The sequence below is a fragment of the Schistocerca serialis genome, chromosome 7, assembly GCF_023864345.2.
Source record: "Schistocerca serialis cubense isolate TAMUIC-IGC-003099 chromosome 7, iqSchSeri2.2, whole genome shotgun sequence".
In the NCBI taxonomy this organism is placed as follows: Eukaryota; Metazoa; Arthropoda; class Insecta; order Orthoptera; family Acrididae; genus Schistocerca; species Schistocerca serialis.
In genome coordinates this window covers 216,358,313-216,382,746 of record NC_064644.1, presented here as the reverse complement: position 1 = coordinate 216,382,746, position 24,434 = coordinate 216,358,313, and the positions used below count along the sequence as shown (strand labels likewise).

The 24,434-nt window shown below is 41.6% G+C and overlaps 1 non-coding gene across 1 annotated transcript; it reads right to left on the bottom strand.

Annotated features, from left to right (window-relative positions):
- Positions 1-1,487: 1,487 nt before the first annotated feature.
- Trnas-cga (transfer RNA serine (anticodon CGA)) lies at positions 1,488-1,562 on the bottom strand. Its single transcript has one exon. It is a non-coding gene; the product is annotated as a tRNA-Ser (tRNA).
- Between the last annotated feature and the right edge of the window lie 22,872 nt (positions 1,563-24,434).

The window sequence follows — 24,434 nt, the reverse complement described above, 5'->3', positions numbered from 1 at the left end:
ATTGGCAGTCCGCCACCTTAAGCGGAAATGTAACAACAATAAAGAAACTAAAACTGCTGCTGATTTAATATAACCCTTTTGTTAATTACGGTTCTCTATCTCTTCCACAATAACATATCAGTTCTTTCTGACTGGATGCAGATACACATGCTACTTCTTTGGAGTATCACTCTGTGCCTTAACTCCCCTCTCCCCTTCCCCCGCAATCTGTATTCTGACAGAATACAGTCCAGTGACTTTTTTCTAGTCGAAGTAACCTCTGAGTGGCAGACATTTCTAGAATGAGGATGACACGTTTTTCAAAGTGAAACGTTTGCTGAAGATCCAAAGTGCGGACTTTTACAACCGAGGTCTTCGTAACAAATCAACCGTTGGCTCAAATGTGGAGCATTGAAGCATGAGTATATAGAGAAGGATGAACTCCGTTACCAATTTTCATTCCTGCAGTCTGTTTTTTTCTGGTGTGATCATTAAATCTTCGTTATTGCAGTACATCGTACAATACGATGCACGATTAACGGCTACGGAGTTAACATCTCGTGCACACAATGAAGAGCAGTAACTTCTTAAAAACACTGTCATGACAAGTGTAATGTACAGAATTTTAACATAATAATAAGCCTATTATTAGTAACAAGGTACCAGTTAACAGAGCTGAAATCCATGGAGAGGTATTTACACTAGCGTTTCATGACAGTGTTATGAGAAGGAGGTAGGTAGCGACCGACGGCGAGCTGTTTCCACGGACGGACGCTTAGATCAGATACTAATCAGCAGTGCAGTGCGACAATGCAAAATTCATTTCAATCAGCACGTAACAACTGCCCCGTGTATATCCTGACTACCCATGGCCACTTATGAAAAGAATTTAATCAGTGCGACACCAGAATTCTGCAAATATTGCTGCACAGAGACTTTAATTACCTTTCGGGCAGCATCACACTGGAAAACGGAAAAAAAATATATGTTGTTAACATCAGGGCTTGTAACATATATGTATTTGGACATCTATGGAGTAGGCTATCTTCGTTTACAACAATCAAACTAAACAGTTTCAATACAGAGCACAATTGGCTAACAGATTATAGACATAGTAAATGGAGGTTTATTGACGAATCCAATACTTCCTTATGTTTCAGTACCGATGCCCGGCACTGAGTCCCTTACGAATCCGTAATAGGTGCTGTCACACCTTAGCACTGCTTTTTTCTCCTTTAGTTATTTCGTTTCAGGCAAGAATGTTTTAATCATGCAACTGCTGAATTATAAGGTGAACGCCAAAAAAGTGGAAAACGTTAACGGAATATAGTCGAATTAAATCAGATCATGTTGAGGGAGTCAGATTAGGAATAACAGTTACGTGGGCAGCAAAATAAGTGACGATGAGCAAAGAAGAGTTGGCATAGAATACAAACTAGCAATAATAATAGAAACATTACTCAAATGAAATATATGTTAACTGAAACTTCCTGGCAGATAAAAACTGTGTGCCGGACCGAGACTTGAACTCGGGACCTTTGCCTTTCGGGGGCAAGTGCTCTACCAACTGAGCTACCCAAGCACGACTCACGCCCCCTCCTCACAGCTTTACTTCTGCCAGTACCTCTCCTCCTACCTTACAAACTTTACAGAAGCTCTCTTGCCAACCTTGCAGAACTAGCACTCCTGAGAGAAAGGATATTGCGGAGACACGGCAATCATATCAGCGCACACTCCGCTGCAGAGTGAAAATTTCATTCTATGTGTTAACTTCTTCATTAGCTAGTGCCATTGCCCTGCAGTTTTCGCAGGGTCGGCATGGTTACAATCGGATTTGGCATGGTTAATTGGAAGGGGTGGACGGATGCCCTTCCTGCTGCCCCCCCCCTCAGGACGGAATCAGTGTACCCCTGTGTCCAGTATAAATCATGGAATAGTGAGAACGTCTTTCAAATGTCTGTGAGTCGTGTAACTGAGGCGTGACGCAGGGATCAGCTCAGTATTCACCTAGTGGGATGTGGAAAACCGCCTAAAAACCACCTCCAGCCGTCGTAGTGACTTCGTCAGGTGGATTCGAACGAGGGCCCGCGCCCCTACTTAAGTCCAGGTAGCAGCAGCGCACTGGCGCTCTCGGCTAATCTGGCGGGTAAACGGAATATATGTTACACCCAATAAAAATTTAAATGTTGGGAAATGGTTTCTGAAGGCATTTTATGGTGTTAGCCTTGCACTCAAAATGGAACATCGATAATAAACACTTCAGACAAGAAGGAAATCAAATATTTTTAAACGTGGTATTCGGAAGTATGCCAACTAATAAGGAGGGAAAATTTTTTGATGTTAATTGCTGCGAAACAGCGCACAAGGACAGAAGGCTATGACCAACTAATGAACTAAGTTACCAATTAAAAGGCGTGCACATTTACTCAAGTAATAAGAAAGCTTGTAAAACTCATTTCAGTTCGAGTAATTATACATTAAAACATTAAAGTAAAAACAGTGCTCGCGAATAATTTACTCAAATCTCTCGAGAGCCGAAAGAACTGTGCACAAAATAGATATTTTTAAAATATAGCTTAATAGCTATAAAATCAATATATAAACTGAAAAGAAACTTCCTGGTAGATTAAAACTGTGTGCCGGACCGAGACTCCAACTGGGACCTTTGCTTTTCGCCGGCAAGTTCTCTATCAACTGAGAAATTTGTGGAATGAAAATTTAGTTTTCTATTGCTGTCAACAACTTACGACTTTCAGCAACAGAGTAAGCTCAATGAATGCGTTACAATATAATTAAACGATCGTCCTGATCATTTGACAACGTTGTTTTATGACAGGAGTGTAATTACTGCTTCAGTTATAATCCTCAAATTATTTTCATCCTAGAGCACATTTAATGTTCAAGATGACAGATGTTATTGAAGAATATGTTGCTATACAATGCAACACTACCCTCTCAATTTCATATGCATGAACAGTTTTCTGTAGACAATCTTGGCCAGCTCTCTAAGGCTAGAACGACCACGGTTTTTGTAATGATCTTTTTCTTCTACGTAGGACGTTTCGTGTTGTTCAGATATTTTCTGGTCCTTCCTTTGGTTGCCTGGTCAATAAACCCACCGGTTCCTGTGAGAAATACTTCATCAACGGTAACCACGGTGGAAACGTTAGAGTCGATTTAGTCTTGTTTTATAAGGCAGGAAAGTCGATACGGTAAGCAGCTATATTTTACTACACGTGTACAAACATGTTCCTCTAGCGCGTTATTCAATAAAAAGAAAACGGCAGCAAATTTCATTTCAGATTATTGGTTGTTGATATAACTTATTCAGGATCCACCAAAAACTGTAAGTTTTGAGCCGAAATATTTAGATTATAATGTGGAATTCATAGATTTAGAGTAACCTTCAGCACCTGACGGCAACTGGGATCATATCATGCGTCTTCAAGGGATTTTTCTCTCTGCGAGGACTTAGAAATTGGGTTTGACACGTATTCTTCCACGTGAGACTATAGGAAGTGGTTCGGGTGGGTATGCCTCTTGGTGAACTTATACCATTAGGCTGTGGTGGGTATTCTTCTCAGAATGGCTATGGCACGTAGTTCTGGCTCGTATTACCATTTATGACCATATAACAGAAGATTGTCTAGGCTAAGTCTTAGCCCATTGTTGTGGCAAGTATGCCTCTTTGAGATCCTGTAACACGTGGCTGTAGTGTGTATTAGTCGTGGCGAGCTGTAGCACATTACTGAAACATGTATGTCTATAAGTGAGATAATAGGATGCTCCATTGTTAGAAATTCTTAGTGTCTAGGCGATAGTTCACTGTTTTCAGTGACAAAAACTGCTTTTGGCAAGACTATAGCACAGGGAGCTCGTTTAAAATACAGCACGTGGCGGCAGAAGTATGCCTCCCAGATACCTCTCGATGAGGGAATGTGGCACGTGTAGAACAGCGCGACCACGCCTCGGACACGTGGCTGGGGCAATTACTCCTACCTGCGATACCGAATCTCATGTCTGCAGTCGGTATTCCTCTGAGCGAGATGTGAGCGATGTTCCTCTCCACTGAGAGGATATAGCTCATAACTACGGTGGTATTCATCTCCCAAGATTATGACAGACCTTCCTCTCTGCAAGAATATGGATAGATCTGAAGAGGGTATTCCACTAGGTAAGACTATAGAATCAGGCTATCGTAGATGTTTCTCTCCATGAAGATAAAGCATGTGCTACAATGCAGTGAAAGGAGTATACTATGGTGCACTTGTATGTGGCACGAGAATAAAATAAGAATATTAATAAATGAAAATGAAACTAGTGTACTATAAACAATGAATGTCTCTGATAGGCTCGATAACGTGGATCGTTGACAGTACGCGACAACAGAGCCAAAAATATTGTACTGCTGGAGTTGGAGCAAGAGAGTGTTGGGCGCACAGTTGTAGATAGTGGTCAGTGAGGGAAATGAGCCGTGTGCGACTCGCGTTGATGCCCTTCCATAGCTTGGCATCTTGTAGTAGCGATAGTGGCGTCTCGTTTTCTTAGTGTGTACACTGGCGCCACTACGTTTGCTCGCCTTGTCTGTCCGTGAGTAGCAGCACCAGCGCTTATCGACAGCACGTACTGTAGTACCATCTTTGGAGCGGCCTCTAGTATTTCCGGGTTGTCGTGTGTCGAGATAGAAGAGTTGGGACGGAGCAGCAATGAGGTCTGGACAGTCAGTACTCGTCCGACCGCTGGCGACACACATGCACTGTCCGACTATAGGGTGGGGTCGCGAGAGTCTTATGCTGTATCGCCAATCTCATACACAACCAACGTAAACAGTCGTTTTGTTGCCACTTTTTAATGATAAAGAAATATTTATTATGTAAAAATGAATGGATGAAAATGGGGAAGAAATGGCTTTCAATATTTTTATTATTTACCCTTTCAGTACGAACTTTGTTATAGAACCCCTTATTTACGTGTGGTAATAAAAATTCATTTAGACAGAATAAGCACATTTAAAATTACGTGAAACTTAGCAACCCTCTCATGCTGATAAATTCAAACTAACTGATAAATAACATTTACGACTTTGAAAAATATTTAAATTAATTTTTTTACGTAATTCGGCCTTGGCACACATTTTCTAAATGCAGTGGTTTTTTAAATATTTACTGAATTCTTTCCCGGCGTTAGCTATGGGACACAAGACTGGCTCTGTTAGCATAAAATGGTTAAATATTGCCAAGCCGACCTGAACGTTTAATTATCATTGACAAAACACACTTCACTATCATTTAAGTTATTTGCTTTAAAAATTGAAAGAACCAACAGATTAACAACTTCAACGTTAATTATCCGCCTATGAATGCACAAATGTAAAACCAGTAATAAATTCAGTCAGCCTCAGGATCGCTGTAAAAGAAAAATATTTCGTAATTCACTGCTAATTTTACCTGCTCCCGATTTACGGGTTTGGTTAATTTTATAGCGGAACAATTTTTTAAATGTGCCGCCGCTGCAAATCGTTCGGTCGCGGCACAGCACAGCAACACAACGATAATCGCTAAAAGTACTGAAAATTCTTTAAAGAAATATTATAGGTGACATGGGCAAGCTAATTTACATCAGTAATACACAATTTTGATAAAATTATAATGTATTTAGACCATAACAGTAATTAAAATTACACACCTTTATCATTTCGCCTCTAATGGCGCCTAAAGATAGATACAGACAAAAGAAGTCTACTCATTCATATAATGCTACGTCAAAGGTTCCTATCTCTCTCAGCTCTCGAGGAAGACGACAAAGAATGCACATTATGTAGTGCTATTTATAGTATTGCTGATAATAAATATCTCTTTGTAATCTTACAACATTATTTTCCTCTGTGGCTATATTTTACATTTTTTCATCGCAGATATTAACATATTTCGTAATTACATTATGAGTATAGAAATATTACAATCATAAATATTATTACAGAAAATATTACAATAATAAACAACGTCCTTTATACAAAATTAAATAATATTTATTGTTAAACAATTACGGTACATACGAATTGCTTCATAGCGGCGTACATAGTACAATTAAATGTCATTTCATTTTATTAATAGTATGTGTGCTGCCAGGGAACGTTACAACTTCCACCGACGATGGAATGTTTTCCATCCCGTCTGCATTATTTGATCTCAAGCCCTCTAAAACTCATTTAAATTCTGATTCTCTTCCCTGTTGATTCCTGTTTCTTTTCCTATCATGTCCTCTTCATCCTAGGGCCTTCAGTGTACTCTATCCACCTATCCACTCTCTTCTCATTTAACAGTGAATTTCCCATTGCACTCTTAATGTTACCCCCCTTGCTTTTAATTTCAACGAAGATAGTTTCTATATGCTGAAACAGTCCTTCTGACAACCATTTCTTTTTCGATTGTTTCTAATTTTCCATGTAGCCATTTCCCCTTAGCTTCCTTGCAGTTCCTGTTTATTTCATTCCTAAATCACTTGTATTGATATACACTCCTGGAAATTGAAATAAGAACACCGTGAATTCATTGTCCCAGGAAGGGGAAACTTTATTGACACATTCCTGGGGTCAGATACATCACATGATCACACTGACAGAACCACAGGCACATAGACACAGGCAACAGAGCATGCACAATCTCGGCACTAGTACAGTGTATATCCACCTTTCGCAGCAATGCAGGTTGCTATTCTCCCACGGAGACGATCGTAGAGATGCTGGATGTAGTCCTGTGGAACGGCTTGCCATGCCATTTCCACCTGGCGCCTCAGTTGGACCAGCGTTCGTGCTGGACGTGCAGACCGCGTGAGACGACGCTTCATCCAGTCCCAAACATGCTCAATGGGGGACAGATCCGGAGATCTTGCTGGCCAGGGTAGTTGACTTACACCTTCTAGAGCACGTTGGGTGGCACGGGATACATGCGGACGTGCATTGTCCTGTTGGAACAGCAAGTTCCCTTGCCGGTCTAGGAATGGTAGAACGATGGGTTCGATGACGGTTTGGATGTACCATGCACTATTCAGTGCCCCCTCGACGATCGCCAGTGGTGTACGGCCAGTGTAGGAGATCGCTCCCCACACCATGATGCCGGGTGTTGGCCCTGTGTGCCTCGGTCGTATGCAGTCCTGATTGTGACGCTCACCTGCACGGCGCCAAACACGCATACGACCATCATTGGCACCAAGGCAGAAGCGACTCTCATCGCTGAAGACGACACGTCTCCATTCGTCCCTCCATTCACGCCTGTCGTGACACCACTGGAGGCGGGCTGCACGATGTTGGGGCGTGAGCGGAAGACGGCCTAACGGTGTGCGGGACCGTAGCCCAGCTTCATGGAGACGGTTGCGAATGGTCCTCGCCGATACCCCAGGAGCAACAGTGTCCCTAATTTGCTGGGAAGTGGCGGTGCGGTCCCCTACGGCACTGCGTAGGATCCTACGGTCTTGGCGTGCATCCGTGCGTCGCTGCGGTCCGGTCCCAGGTCGACGGGCACGTGCACCTTCCGCCGACCACTGGCGACAACATTGATGTACTGTGGAGACCTCACGCCCCACGTGTTGAGCAATTCGGCGGTACGTCCACCCGGCCTCCCGCATGCCCACTATACGCCCTCGCTCAAAGTCCGTCAACTGCACATACGGTTCACGTCCACGCTGTCGCGGCATGCTACCAGTGTTAAAGACTGCGATGGAGCTCCGTATGCCACGGCAAACTGGCTGACACTGACGGCGGCGGTGCACAAATGCTGCGCAGCTAGCGCCATTCGACGGCCAACACCGCGGTTCCTGGTGTGTCCGCTGTGCCGTGCGTGTGATCATTGCTTGTACAGCCCTCTCGCAGTGTCCGGAGCAAGTATGGTGGGTCTGACACACCGGTGTCCATGTGTTCTTTTTTCCATTTCCAGGAGTGTATTTGTGAATTTCCTCCCACATTTTTGTGCTTCCTTCTTTCGTCGATCTACTGAAGTATTTCTTGTGTTACCTGTGGTTCCTTAACAGTTACCTTTCTTGTGCCTACGGTTTTCTTCCCAGTTTCTGTGATGACTCTTTTTAGAGCTGCTCATTTCCCTTAAACGGAACTGTCTAATGAACTGTTCCTTATCGCAGTATCTATAGCCTCAGAGAACTTCAAGCATGTCCTTAGTATTCCCCTTGTTTCAGCATTGATTCTTCCTGACAAGTGTCTTCAACTTCCATCTACTTTTCATCATTATGAAATTGTGATCTGAATATTTATTTGCTCACGGGTACGTCTTACAATCGAATATTTGATTTCAAAATCTCTGCCTGAACAAGATGAAAACTAACTAAATCTTCCCGAATTTCTAGGCATTTTCCAAGTATACCTCCTCGAGTCGTGATCCTTGAATCCCGTATGAAACTTAGTTTTTCAACCTCCTTTACGTACTGAATTACCTGTTCAATATCCTCATATACTTTCTCTCTGCATCTTCTGCTTGCGACCTCGACATGTTTACCTTAACTATTGCTGTCGGTGTTGGTTTGCTGTTGATTCTGATGGCAAGAGCCCTGTCACTGAACTGTTTACAGTAAGTCACTCTCTACCCTACTTTCCTATTCATTATGAATCCTACTCCTATTTTACTATTTTCTGCTGCCGTTGTTATAACCCTATACTCGTCTGACCAGAAATCATTCTCTTCCTTCCATTTTACTTTACTGACCCCCATTATATCTAGATCGAGCCTTAGCATTTCCTTCTTCAGGTTTTCTAGTCTCACTACCTCGTTCAGACTTCTGACGTTCCAAGCACCGATTCGCAGAATGTTACCCTTTCGTTCGTTATTCAGTCTTTTTCTCCCCATTGGTAGTCCTCTCCCAAAGATCAAAATGGGAGACTAGTGAAGAATCTTTTGCCAATGAACAGAGAATCAGGCACGTTTTCAACTACAGGCCACACGTCCTGTGGATACACGTTACGTGTCTTTAATTCAGTGGTTTCCATTGCCTTCTGCATCCTTATCTCGTTGCACATTGCTGATTTTTCTGCCTTTTAGGACGAATGAAAGCTGTGGATACTTATCACAATGCCAGGCTACACAACAGCGCTGCGACATCTGCAAACAAACTAATCACTTATTTGAAAAATTTGTGAGTTACCAGGAGATATGGAGAATGTTAATTAAGACTATTTTATTTGAAAAGCTTTGAGAGTCAGCTGATAAAAATTTCGGAGGCGTTACCTTTCAGCACGCACTCGTAGCTCTGACGGAAAATTACTTGTAGCTAGAGATAGCATTTTGCTGTAGCAGGCATTTTTTACAGCTAGGCTACAGCACGTGTCAGCAGTGGCTAATCCTTGTGACAAGGATGTAGTAGATGACTTCAGACTACAGGTATTGCGAGCCATAGCATGTGGTACAAATGCCTCCTGATTACACTACCATGTGGCTGACCTAGCTCATGGAAACAGTATCACATAGCCACAGCCACATAACCAAGACCATGGCTTGTTCCTCCAGTGGGTATTATCCTTTTGAAGGCCTGAGCACATAGCTGTGGCAGGTTCCCCCTTGAAGACGTTGTTGCATGTAATTACTCTCTGTTGCATGTGACTATAGCAGATAATCCAACAGGCAATGATATAGCGTGTACTGGTAGCTATTGTGGGCATTCCTACGTGCGAAATCATAATATATGTCTATGGCAGGGAATCCCATTGGAGATGATATGTTGTGTAGCTGAGGAGGGGAGAAGCTCTTGTCTGTGAGACTGTAGCACATCGCTCCGCCAAGAAACCCTATCTGTGAGGCTACAGGATGTGGTTGCAGTCAGTATATGAACTGCTAAGGGAATGACAGGAGGTATTCCTCACATTGAGGATATAGCTCATTAACGAGGAATTTACTGCTCTTGTCAAGGATATAATACGTGGGTCGATGGATGTAAAGTTTGGTGAGCTTATAGCACATAGGTAAGGAGAGGTGTTTCTTTTGGATAGGCCACGCCTGTGCTTCTCGGTCAATTTCTAAGTGATCTATAGCAAGTGACTGTGGTACATATTCCCCTAGGTGAGATTGTCTGTCACAATTGCAGCTTCCAGTGCTGAGTTTCCTTTTGTGTATCCTAAATTGTACACAGTCTGCAAAGATGTTTCCTGTACCGAGCAATTGATTTCTCAAGTCATGATTGTTTTCGCACACTCAGTGGGAGTATATGGAGAAGCACTTTGGCGAGCCAGCTATGGGAATTAATCAGGGACGAATGTGGCGTGTAATCCACAACGGAAGTTTTACCATGAATACACAAAGGGACCCTAGTTCGGCGCTCTCAGTTTCCATGGGTTGGCGTGCAGAGATGCCGCAATGATTGAGTAATCATGACTGTTTTCACACACTCAGTAGGAGTATGTGGAGAAACACTTTGGCGAGCCAGCTATGGGAATTAATCAGGGACGAATGTGGCGTGTAATCCACAACGGAAGTTTTACCATGAATACACAAAGGGACCCTAGTTCGGCGCTCTCAGTTTCCATGGGTTGGCGTGCAGAGATGCCGCTATGATTGAGCAGAATTAAAGTTGTTTACCATCGTTAATTCCCACATCTCATACAATAAATGTATACGTATTTTCTGGTTGGTATTGCATGGCTTGGTATATTGATATTTACAGCATTTCCAGGTCATTAACAAACAGTTTTCTGTGTTAAAACGGTATACTCATTGTTAAATGAGATGGACAGCTTTTAAAACACGATACAGAGCCGGGTAAGGCATGAAGCAGAATTAAAGTTGTTTACCATCGTTAATTCCCACATCTCATACAATAAATGTATACGTATTTTCTGGTTGGTATTGCATGGCTTGGTATATTGGTATTTACAGCATTTCCAGGTCATTAACAAACAGTTATCTGTGTTAAAACGGTATACTCATTGTTAAATGAGATGGACAGCTTTTAAAACACGATACAGAGCCGGGTTTATGTTACTCCATCCGAATATTACGGCATTTGACTCACAACCTTGTCTAGGGAGCAGCTGCGTAAAACATTTCGTTTTCCCTTAGTCTAAACTGTCATTTGTGGTAATTTATTATACTATGTGTACCATGTACGAATGTTGTGTGTGTCATGTTGGCCACAATTATGCTTTCAATGCAAGTATATCCTCTTGATCAACCTCTATAAGATTGACTCCTGATCCCTTGTCATTCGTTTACAAGTTTAATATCTCAATAACTGAGAATGCACTTTCCTATCAGCATCGAGTTACCTTACATAAGGTTGTAGGTTTCCTGTTCTCAGCACAGACACCAATCTAAATGAGCCGATATTGAAATCAGCATGCACGTTACTTAAATCTCTAATCAGCAAAAGCTTTGAATCTTTCTTTACATGTTTTTTGATACCAGAAGGTAAGTTAGGAGTTGTGAAGCAGAAATTTCATCATTTTACATACAACTTGATTGCTTTGTATCTTTAAATTTCAGGTTTCTATATAGCATAAATCAGATTAAGAAATCGAGACAATGTTGTACCATTAAATAATTGGAGTCCTAACAAAATTTTAAATCCATTATGTAAGGTTAAATTTCATTTATTTCAGATAATTTAAATGATGGAGCTACTCACAATATTGTAGGGATTAATTATAATCCTAAGATTTCTAGTTCAGTTCAGTGACGAATTAAAAATATTAATTAAGTTTTGAAAATAAATTTGTTAATATTTTCCAGTCAAGTGCTTTCTTTCAGTTATTACTTTTCTGTTCTTTTAATTGGGTTTTCTTTAAATGAGGAAAAGTTCATGTGCTAAAATAAAATTCTTAAAATATAATTAATAGAGAGAATCATAGCAGGTGGTATTAGAGAAATATGGTTTCATAGTTCCCCATCTGAGGTACTTGTCAATTCACTATATTTTGTTTCAGAGACCATTACTTATTTTCAGTAATCCGATATTCAGGATGTTATTCATTACTTTATATTTGCACTATAATGATATATTTGAACCAACTCTATAAAATATCTTAGATAATCACTTAATGAATAATTTTACTGAACTTCTTTAAACTGCAGTTGGTATGAATCTATTATTTGCTCCTCAAGTTTCTGAACCTTGACTAGAGAATAGTCCAGGTCAGTTTATGATCAACGTTTCCTATTTAGTAGTCCATTTATGATAAAAGTTTCCAATTAGGTAGTGCAAATGTAGTGCCAATTTGAACTCACAGTGCAGGCACTGCCCATGAATGTAAGACATTTTATGTTCTAGTAAAGATTCGAATTTCTGTGTTTAAAGGCAAAATTGTTCCATTATCCACATCTAGTAATCAAAGTTCATCAATTTTTAAATCTCCTTATGGTTTCAATATAAAACTGTCCAGCTTGACATCTACAAAGTTTGAGAACATGTAACTTCAGCATCATTACTGGGTTTTTTGATTTGCTTATTTAATAGTTGCTGTTAGAGGCACAGTTTATTTATCTTCTTATCATTCTAATTTCTATGTTTTTATTTTCTTAATTTTAATGATTCTGTGGAGTGCACATGTGGGTTTTTTAGGTTAGAGAATTCCCTCCCTAGGCCAGACAAGATGCCTCCTCAGACGCGACAAGGTAGTAGTAGGCAAAACGCAACAGGGAATAACAATATTAATGTGGTAATAGTAAACTGCAGGAGCGTCTATAGAAAGGTCCCAGAACTGCTTTCATTAATAAACGGTCACGATGCCCACGCAGTACTAGGGACAGAAAGTTGGCTGAAACCAGATGTAAACAATAATGAAATTCTAAACTCATACTGGAATGTATACCGCAGAGACACGCTGGACAGTGAAGGGGGAGGCGTGTTTATAGCGTTAAAAAGTGCAATAGTAGCGAAGGAAATTGACGGAGATCCGAAATGTGAAACAATATGGGTAAAGGTCACGGTTAAAGCAGGCTCAAAGATGGTAACTGGATTTCTATAGGCCCCATGACTCAGCAGCTGCTGTGGCAGAGCAACTGAAGGAAAATTTGGAAAATATTTTGAGTAGATTTCCCGACCATGTTATAGTTCTGTGTGGAGATTTTAATTTGCCGGATATAGACTGGGAGACTCAAACGTTTATAACGGGTGGCAGGGACAAAGAATCCAGTGAAATTTTTTTAAGTGCTTTGTCTGAAAACTACCTTGAGCAGTTAAACAGAGAACCGACTCGTGGCGATAACATATTAGACCTTCTGGTGACAAACAGACCCGAACTGTGTGAAACAGTTAACGCAGAACAGGGAATCAACAATGATAAAGCGGTTACTGCATCGATGATTTCAGCCGTAAATAGAAATATTAAAAAAAGGTAGGAAGATTTTTCTGTTTAGCAAAAGTGACAAAATCAGATTTCAGAGTACTTGAGGGCTCAACGCATAAGTTTTGTCTCAAGTACAGATAGTGTTGAGGATCAGTGGACAAAGTTCAAAACCATCGTAAAATATGCATTAGATGAGCATGTGCCAAGCAAGATTGTAAGAGATGGAAAAGAGCCACTGTGGTTCAACAACCGAGTTAGAAAACTGCTGCGGAAGCAAAGGGAACTTCACAGCAAACATAAACATAGCCAAAGCCTTGCAGACAAACAGTGTGAGGATGGCTATGCGAGAGTCGTTCAATGAATTCGAAAGTAAAGTTTTATGTACTGACTTGGCAGGAAATCCTAAGAAATTTTGGTCTTATGTCAAAGCGGTAGGTGGATCAAAACAAAATGTCCAGACACTCTGTGACCAAAATGGTACTGAAACAGAGGATGACAGACTAAAGGCCTAAATACTAAATGTCTTTTTCCAAAGCTGTTTCACAGAGGAAGACTGCACTGTACTTCTTTCTCAAGATTGTCGCACAGATGACAAAATGGTGGATATCTAAATAGATGATAGAGGGATAGAAAAACAATTAAAATCGCTCAAATGAGGAAAGGCCGCTGGACCTGATGGGAAACCAGTTCGATTCTACACAGAGTACGCGAAGGAACGTGCCCCCTTCTTTCAGCCGTATACCGTAGGTCTCTAGAAGAGCGTAGCGTTATAAAGGATTGGAAAAGGGCACAGGTCATCCCGTTTTAAAGAAGGGACGTCGAGCAGAAGTGCAGAACTATAGACCTATATCTCTATCGTCGATCAGTTGTAGAATTTTGGAACACGTATTATGTTCGAGTATAATGACTTTTCTGGAGACTAGAAATCTACTCTGTAGGAATCAGCATGGGTTTCGAAAAAGACGATCGTGTGAAACCCTATTCGTCCACGAGACTCAGAGGGCCATAGACACGGGTTCCGAGGTAGATTCCGTGTTTCTAGACTTCCGCAAGGCGTTCGATACAGTTCCCCACAGTCGTTTAATGAACAAAGTAAGAAGATATGGACTATCAGACCAATTGTGTGATTGGATTGAAGAGTTCCTAGATAACAGAACGCAGCATGTCATTCTCAATGGAGAAAAGTCTTCCGAAGTAGGAGTGATTTCAGGTGTGCCGCTGAGGAGTGTCTTAGGACCGTTGTTATTCACAATATACATAAATGACCTTGTGGATAACATCGGAAGTTCACTGAGGCATTTTACGGATGATGCTGTAGTATATCGAGAGGTTGTAAAAATGGAAAATTGTACTGAATTGCAGGAGGGTTTCCAACGAATTGACGCATGGTGCAGGGAATGGCAATTGAATCTCAATGTAGACAAGTGTAATGTGCTGCAAATACATAGAAAGGAAGATCCTTTATCATTTAACTGCAATATAGCAGGTCAGCAACTGGAAGCAGTCTATTCTAAAAATTATCTGGGAGTAGGCATTAGGAGTGATTTAAAATGGAATGATCATATAAAGTTGATCGTCGGTAAAGCAGATGCCAGACTGAGGTTCATTGGAAGAATCCTGAGGAAGTGCAATCCGAAAACATAGGAAGTAGGTTACAGTACACTTGTTCGCCCACTGCTTGAAAATTGCTCACCAGTGTGGGATCCGTACCAGATACGGTTGATAGAAGAGATAGATAAGATCCAACGGAGAGCAGCGCGCTTCGTTACAGGATCATTTAGTAATCGTGAAAGCGTTACGGAGATGATAGATAAACTCCAGTGGAAGACTCTGACGGGTAGACGCTCAGTAGCTCGGTACGGGCTTTTGTTGAAGTTTCGAGAACATATCTTCACCGAGGAGTCAAACAGTATATTGCTCCCTCCTACGTATAACTCGCGAAGAGACCATGAGGATAAAATCAGAGAGATCAGAGCCCACGCAGAGGCATACCGACAATCTTTCTTTCCACGAACAATACGAGACTGCAATAGAAGGGAGAACCGATAGAGGTACTTAAGGTACCCTCCGCCACACACCGTCAGGTGGCTTGCGGATTATGGATGTAGATGTTGATGTAGATATTTATCATCGTCTAGATTGAGTATATTGTGTTCCTATATTATTTTTTTAAATTCTAGAAGTGATATTTCTTCCTTGGTTACTTTTTATTTTATATCAGGTTACCAACCTTAATGTGTTCAGGGTAGTATTTATTTAATTTTTTGTAGTTTTATTGTGAGTTAACCTTTGTTATTAGTGTTGTTTAAGGTTTATGATTTTGCTAATACTCTCAATTTTCCTTTACTAGTTTTTCTTATTATTTTATGTTTTATAGTTTTACAATTCTAACATTTTTACTTGAGATGCCAATGTTTTTGGACCAGCTTTTGTTCCCTAAGGTTCTTGTAGAAGGTCCTACTTCTGGGAGAATAATTTTTGTTGACGTTCGGTGGACATATCCACCGAACGTCATGTAGATGAAGATGTAAATATTTATCATCGTCTAGATTGAGTATACTGTGTTCCTATACTATTTTTTTAATTCTAGAAGTGATATTTCTTCCTTGTTTACTTTTTATTTTATATCAGGTTACCAACATAAATGTGTTAAGCCTAGTATTTATTTAATTTTTTATAGTTTGATTGTGAGTTAACCCTTGTTAACATTTTTCTTGTAATAAACGTTATTTCTTGCTTAGGTCTAAAGTTTAATTATGTTTCATTGTTTTTGGATGCATCCGGACGCAGTGCTGTAGGATTTATTTGTTTTCCTGTAGTTGATTTGAAATCAGTAATTGATTATTCCTCCATTGCTCATACAAGCATAATTATCAGCGGGTTAATAACTATGAACTGAAGAAGTTGCAGGTTTGCATTCTTTACTAAGTGGTCATGGTTCTTGTTCTTCACTGCACACAACTTACAGGGTGTTTCAAAAATGACCGGTATATTTGAAAGGGCAATAAAAACTAAACGAGCAGCGATAGAAATACACCGTTTGTTGCAATATGCTTGGGACAACAGTACATTTTCAGGCAGACAAACTTTCGAAAATACAGTAGTTACAATTTTCAACAACAGATGGCGCTGCGGTCTGGGAACCTCTATAGTACGATATTTTCCACATATCCACCATGCGTAGCAATAATATGGCGTAGTCTCTGAATGAAATTACCCGAAACCTTTGACAACGTGTCTGGCGGAAACACTTCACATGCAGATGAGATGTACTGCTTCAGCTGTTCAATTGTTTCTGGATTCTGGCGGTACACCTGGTCTTTCAAGTGTCCCCACAGAAAGAAGTCACAGGGGTTCATGTTTGGCGAATAGGGAGGCCAATCCACGCCGCCTCCTGTATATTTCGGATAGCCCAAAGCAATCACACGATCATCGAAATATTCATTCAGGAAATTAAAGACGTCGGCCGTGCCATGTGGCCGGGCACCATCTTGCATAAACCACGAGGTGTTCGCAGTGTCGTCTAAGGCAGTTTGTACCGCCACAAATTCACGAAGAATGTCCAGATAGCGTGATGCAGTACTCGTTTCGGATCTGAAAAATGGGCCAATGATTCCTTTGGAAGAAATGGCGGCCCAGACCAGTACTTTTTGAGGATGCAGGGACGATGGGACTGCAACATGGGGCTTTTTGGTTCCCCATATGCGCCAGTTCTGTTTATTGACGAAGCCGTCCAGGTAAAAATAAGCTCCGTCAGTAAACCAAATGCTGCCCACACGCATATCTCCGTCATCAATCCTGTGCACTATATCGTTAGCGAATGTCTCTCGTGCAGCAATGGTAGCAGCGCTGAGGGGTTGCCGCGTTTGAATTTTTTATGGATAGTGGTGTAAACTCTGGCGCATGAGACGATACGTGGACGTTGGCGTCATTTGGACCGCAGCTGCAACACGGCGAACGGAAACCCGAGGCCGCTGTTGGATCACCTGCTGCACTAGCTGCGCATTGCCCTCTGTGGTTGCCGTACACTGTCGCCCTACCTTTCCAGCACGTTCATCCATCATGTTCCCAGTCCGTTGAAATTTTTCAAACAGATCCTTTAATGTATCACTTTTCGGTCCTTTGGTTACATTAAACCTCCGTTGAAAACTTCGTCTTGTTGCAACAACACTGTGTTCTAGGCGGTGGAATTCCAACACCAGAAAAATCCTCTGTTCTAAGGAATAAACCATGTTGTCTACAGCACACTTGCACGTTGTGAACAGCACACCCTTACAGCAGAAAGACGACGTACAGAATGGCGCACCCACAGACTGCGTTGTCTTCTATATCTTTCACATAGCGCCATCTGTTGTTGAAAATTGTAACTACTGTAATTTCGAAAGTTTGTCCGCCTGAAAATGTACTGTTGTCCCAAGCATATTGCAACAAACGGTGTAATTCTATCACTGCTCGTTTAGTTTTTATTGCCGTTTCAAATATATCGGTCATTTTTGAAACACCCTGTAGCTATTTGTGGCATTTTTTACAAGTCATTGAAGCATAATGGTACGTATATCACAAGTTGGTACAGTCATAAAGTTCAGTGATATACTCATTTTAATGCCCATTACTATTACACTATGCAGCATAAGGTACTCCTTCCTTTAGTCTGTTCTTTCCCTTAAAATTTTTGTGGTCCGATAATGCTGAAATATAACAGTGGGATCTAAACTTTACAGTAAAGAAGGCATTTATCCAGGACATTCTTCAAGTTGCATATATGGATGTAATCAACATGTAAAAAACGAAATAAAAGAAACTGGAGGTTTGCAAGGTTACAGAAATGCAGAAGTATTCCATTTAGAGAGGCAAAGATATTCCTCTTATGAAGACAATGATACAATGCAAGAGGCGAAGTGTAGCACATGACTGCATTTCCTATTCCTCTCAGGATGTCTATAGCTCCTGCTTAATGCAGAAATTCTACCAGTCACGTTATATCAGCTGATTATTGTGGCTTTTCCGTTCAGCAGATCTCCCCTTGCTGTGGCTATGATGTATAGTAACAGTGGGTACTCTTCTCAGCAGCTTCTCAATCTATTACGTGGTAGGTACTCCTCTCTCGAGGCCATAGCACATCTGTGTAGTGGATATTCTTCGTAGCGAGCCACAGCATGTTGCTGTGGCAGGGACTCATATTAACAAGACAGTAGTATGCGGCTGCAACAGTTATCCACCTGAGGCTACTACAGCACATGGTGTAAATGAGAGGTATTGTTTTGCTGAGGCTATAGTACATACTTCATAATGCAAATTGCTCTTAGGTACACTATAGGATTTATGTATTCGGAAATCGTCCCGTATACCTCTCTACAAGGCAAAGGCACATGCCTCAACGGATTTTTCTGTAGGGGAGGATATACACTTGACTGCATTGAATAGTCATTGTGGGAAGGTTATAGGACCTCGTTGCACAGGCTATTTCTCTAAGGATGGCTACAGCATGTGGTTAAAGTGAGTTCATCCTCAGCAATGTTGTAGCCTACAACTTAAGCAGGAGTTCCTCTTTGGGAATTAGAACACATGGCTATGACAGGTATCCTTTCTTGCTGTGCCAAGAATTCATTTAGTGAGGCAATAGAACATGGCAGCGGTGAGTAGCCGACCCAGTGAGGCATTAGCACATGGCTTCAGCTGTTGTTGCTTTTGGTGATGCTATAGCACGAAATTTATGATGAAAAATACTCTCGGCTATACTACACCGATTGTGGTATTGGAAATTCCTGTTTGCCATCAGCGAGTCAATAGCACTTGTCTACAGCAAATATTCCCATAGGTCAGCTTTTGCAAACTACCACAGGAAATTTCTGTTTCACGAGCTACAATATTTGGCTACACCAATTATTAGTCTGGTTCAGGCTATGACACGAGCCTGCTTGGGTATTTCTCTTTGTGAAGCTACGGCATGTGCCAGTGGCAGGTATATCTCCTGCCGATGAAATACCGTGTGGCTGGAAGTAGTATTACTATCAGTGAGGCAACAGCAACTTGCTGTGGCAGGTATTATCTTCTTAGAAAAGTTGGAATATGTTACGTGGCTGCATAAAGTATTCCATTTGATGACCTATTGAAAGGGGACATTTCGAGGACGTTTCTTTTATGAAAGATATTCCTCTTATTGATGCTTTGGCACGTTACTGCTGAAGGTATTCATTTAGGCAAGACTACAGCGTGGTGTTTTGGCATTTTTCCCTCTCAGTGGCGCTGTAACTAGTGCTGATGGGGAAATATTATCGGTAAAATATAGCATGTGGCTGTGACACATATTCCTCTCATTGGGAATGCATCATTTGGATGAGGGGTGGAGTATTCCATTGTCCACTGAATGAGGCCAAGGCATGTGGATGGGGCTGTTATCCCTATCAGTAAATCCATAGGTTGTGTCTGCTGAAGAGATTCCTTTCGGTAAATCCTTTGCATATCGCTGTGGCTAGTTTCCTCTTGGAGGGGCCATAGCAAATAGCTGCACTCATATTCCTCTTGACACGACTATGGCATGTGACTGTGGAAAGTATTACTGTTGCCGATGATACGTCATATGGCTTGGGCGAATATTTCTTACACTGAGACTTTCGCACTTAGTTGTGGCGAATATTTTTATCAGCAGGGCCATACTGCATTCCTGCAAGTAGATATGCCTATAACTTCCAGTGAGGTAATGTCAAGAGGTATTCCTCTCAATGAGAGTAACGCTTGTTGCTGCAGAGGGTAATCCTCTAGGTGAGGTTATAGCACATGAGTTGTAGGATATTGATCTCGGTGAGATTATCAATGACTGCTGCGTAAGGTATTCCCTAAGGAAAGGTTATAGTATGAGGCTGTTGAGTGTGTTCTTCTTGGTGAAACTGTAGCCTGTGGTGCTTGAGTAATTATACCAGTGTACAACAATATGTGGCTCGGTGCATATTCTGTTTGGTGAGATCAGAGCGAATGGATGTGGAATGTATACCATTCAGTGAAGCTAAGGTGTGTTTATGCAGCAGTTATTCCTCTTCGTAAGGCAATGACATATAGCTGCAGAGAGTATTTCTCTAGCAGAGTTTATAGCACATTCTCTGATAGAAAGTATCCTAACATCCTATGTAACGCAGAACTGAACACTAGATGTCACGAGAGGTTGAGCTGCAAGCATAGAAGGTGACAAGGAGTGTTGTTTCTCAGTATAGAAGTATGTCACGAGGGCTCAGTGAAACCTAACGTATACTAGACATTGGAAGTCATCTAAATAACGAATCTATTAGGGACATTGCAACCTTTCTAAAACTCTCCGGGGTCGGCAGTTGGTGAAGTGACTGAAGTGGAACAGTGAAGGAACAACCACAGCTGAAACATAACAAGGTAACGAATGTCGGGTAAAGCGAAGGGTGATAGCAAATAAAAACTCATGAAATTAATGGAAGGAATAACTTGTTTTCTCTTTTTATGAGTCATCAGTCTTTTGACTGGTTTGATGCGACACGATACGAATTCCTATCCTGCGCCAACCTCTTCATCCCAGAGTAGCATTTGCAACCTACATCCTCCAATCTCTGTCTTCCTCTACCGGTTTTGCCTTCTACAGCTCTCTCTAGAACCACGGAAGTGATTGCCTTATGTTTTAGATGTTCTGTCATCCTGCCCCTTCTCTAGTATTTTCCTCATATTACTTTCCTCTCTGATTCAACGCAGAACCTTCTCATTACTCACCTTATCACTCCACGTCTGGCTAACACTCCACAAACCAACCTGGGTGAGCCCATTTGTGTTCTGAAAAAGAAATAAACTTTCTTTTGATCATGAAAGCCTACGTCTCGCAATTGAACAGCCCCTAAAGCATGCCCACACCATGCCCAATCTTACGAGGTCCCTTCTGCGGCTGTAGATGTTCCGGTTGGTGAGGCTATAGCACCAGGTTCAAAAAATGATTCAAATGACTCTGGGACTTAACATCTGAGTTCATCAGTCCCCTAGATTTAGAACTACTTAACCTAACTAAACTAAGGACATTACACACATCCATGCCGGAGGCAGGATTCGAACTTGCGACAGTAGCAGCAGCGCGGTTCCGGACTGAAGCGCCTAGAACCACTCGGCCACAACGGCCGGCTATAGCGCCAGGCAGTGGTGAATTTTCTCATCTGTGAGGCAGAAGCACAGAGCTGAAGCGAATATTCTTCTCAGAGAGACAATAACACCTCTTTGCAGAGGGTAATCCTCGCGGGAGTTCTCAGCATATTACTGCGACGGGTACTCCCGGTGAAGAGATTGTAGCACTTGGTAGCTTCAGGTACGCCTTCCAGCAAGTGCATAGCACGTGGCTGCAGTGGGTACTTCTGTCCACGAGATTATGGAGCATGTATGCAGTAGTTATACCTCGAGGTGAAACTACTGCACGTGGCTGCTGTAGGTTTTCCTCACGGCGGCATTAATGCTTTCCTGTAGCAGGCCTTACTCTTGCCGTGGCAGTGGCTCATGGCTGCAGGCGACGAGAATTTTCTTTTATGTTTGATTTATATTACACCTGGAAGACTATTATCAGATGCGGATGTATGGTAGTCTGTATGGATAGAAAAATGCGACAAGTCTACCTGTCACATATTCGTCAAAGGTTTCAGGAGAGCTTGAGGGATTTGAAAGGACATTTAACATGAAGTTACTGCAACCATACATCACCACTGCATAGAGCTAACCGTTATTTATTCGTAATTATACTCTCTTTTTCAAATGTAGTGGGTCGCTCACGACTCATGTTTATATTATGTTGGTGCATAAACTCGTACCATTTTTGTTTTTAATGTTGATATTTCGGTTGCTATTGGTTTATTTATCGATTGTTATTTTTTATTTGTAGTTCACTGATGCTATTTAGGTTTATATATAGTCTTTTTGTCATTTGGAGATAGTTACTGGAGCTGTGGACGCTAGAAAATGGAATGCTAAGTGGAGAAATCAGGGCATTTCCGACGTATTCATCTGTCTGAGTTCAGTAGAGATGTGAAACAGCGGAGGTACGGAAAGCATTTGCGCCGTGTATGGGTATAATACAGTTGGACAGAGCACGGCAAGTGAGGAAGATCGTTCTGACATTAGTGACTCTCCATGTTCAGGAACCATGGACCTTGCCGTTGGTGGGGATGCTTGCGTGCCTCAGCGATACAGATGGCTGTACCGTAGGTGCAACCACAACGGAGGGGTATCTGTTGAGAGGTCGGACAAATATGGGGTTCCTGAAGAGGGGCAGCAACCTTTTCAGTAGTTGCAGGGGCAACAGTCTGGATGATTGACTGATCTGGCCTTGTAACATTAACCAAAACGGCCATGCTGTGCTGGTACTGCGAACGGCTGAAAGCAAGGGGAAACTACAGCCGTAATTTTTCCCGAGGACATGCAGCTATACTGTATGATTAAATGATGATGGCGTCCTCTTGGATAAAATATTCCGGAGGTAAAATAGTCCCCCATTCGGATCTCCGGGTGGGGACTACTGAGGAGGACGCCGTTATCAGGAGAAAGAAAACTGGCGTTCTACGTTTCGGAGAGTGGAATGTCAGATCCCTTAATCGGGCAGGTAGGCTAGAAAATTTAAAAAGGGAAATGGATAGGTTAAAGTTAGGTATAGTGGGAATTAGTGAAGTTCGGTGGCAGGAGGAACAAGACTTTTGGTCAGGTGATTACAGGGTTATAAATACAAAATCAAATAGAGGTAATGCAGGAGTAGGTTTAATAATGAATAAAAAATAGGAGTGCGGGTTAGCTACTACAAACAGCATAGTGAACGCATTATTGTGGCCAAGATAGACACAAAGTCCATGCCAACTACAGTAGTACAAGTTCATATGCCAACTAGCTCTGCAGATGATGAAGAAATTGATGAAATGTATGACGAGATAAAAGAAATTATTCAGGTAGTGAAGGGAGACGAAAATTTAATAGTCATGGGTGACTGGAATTCGTCAGTAGGAAAAGGGAGAGAAGGAAACACAGTAGGTGAATATGGACTGGGGGGAAGAAATGAAAGAGGAAGCCGCCTTGTAGAATTTTGCACAGAGCATAACTTAATCATAGCTAACACTTGGTTCAAGAATCATAAAAGAAGGTTGTATACCTGGAAGAATCCTAGGGATACTAAAAGGTATCAGATAGATTATATAATGGTAAGACAGAGATTTAGGAACCAGGTTTTAAATTGTAAGACATTTCCTGGGGCAGATGTGGATTCTGACCACAATCTATTGGTTATGAACTGCAGATTGAAACTGAAGAAACTGCAAAAAAGTGGGAATTTAAGGAGATGGGACCTGGATAAACTGAAAGAACCAGAGGTTGTAGAGAGTTTCAGGGAGAGCATAAGGGAACAACTGACAGGAATGGGGGAAAGAAATACAGTAGAAGAAGAATGGGTAGCTCTGAGGGATGAAGTAGTGAAGGCAGCAGACGATCAAGTAGGTAAAAAGACGAGATCTAATAGAAATCCTTGGGTAACAGAAGAAATATTGAATTTAATTGATGAAAGGAGAAAATATAAAAATGCAGTAAATGAAGCAGGCAGAAAGGAATACAAACGTCTCAAAAATGATATCGACAAGAAGTGCAAAATGGCTAAGCAGGGATGGCTAGAGGACAAATGTAAGGATGTAGAGGCTTGTCTCACTAGGGGTAAGATAGATACTGCCTACAGGAAAATTAAAGAGACCTTTGGAGAGAAGAGAACCACTTGTATGAATATCAAGAGCTCAGATGGCAACCCAGTTCTAAGCAAAGAAGGGAAGGCAGAAAGGTGGAAGGAGTATACAGAGGGTTTATACAAGGGCAATGTACTTGAGGACAATATTATGGAAATGGAAGAGGATGTAGATGAAGACGAAATGGGAGATAAGATACTGCGTGAAGAGTTTGACAGAGCACTGAAAGACCTGAGTCGAAACAAGGCCCCGGGAGTAGACAACATTCCATTAGAACTGCTGATGGCCTCGGGATAGCCAGTCATGACAAAACTCTACCATCTGGTGAGCACGATGTATGAGACAGGCGAAATATCGTCAGACTTCAAGAAGAGTATAATAATTCCAATCCCAAAGAAAGCAGGTGTTGACAGATGTGAAAATTACCGAACTATCAGTTTAATAAGTCACAGCTGCAAAATACTAACGCGAAT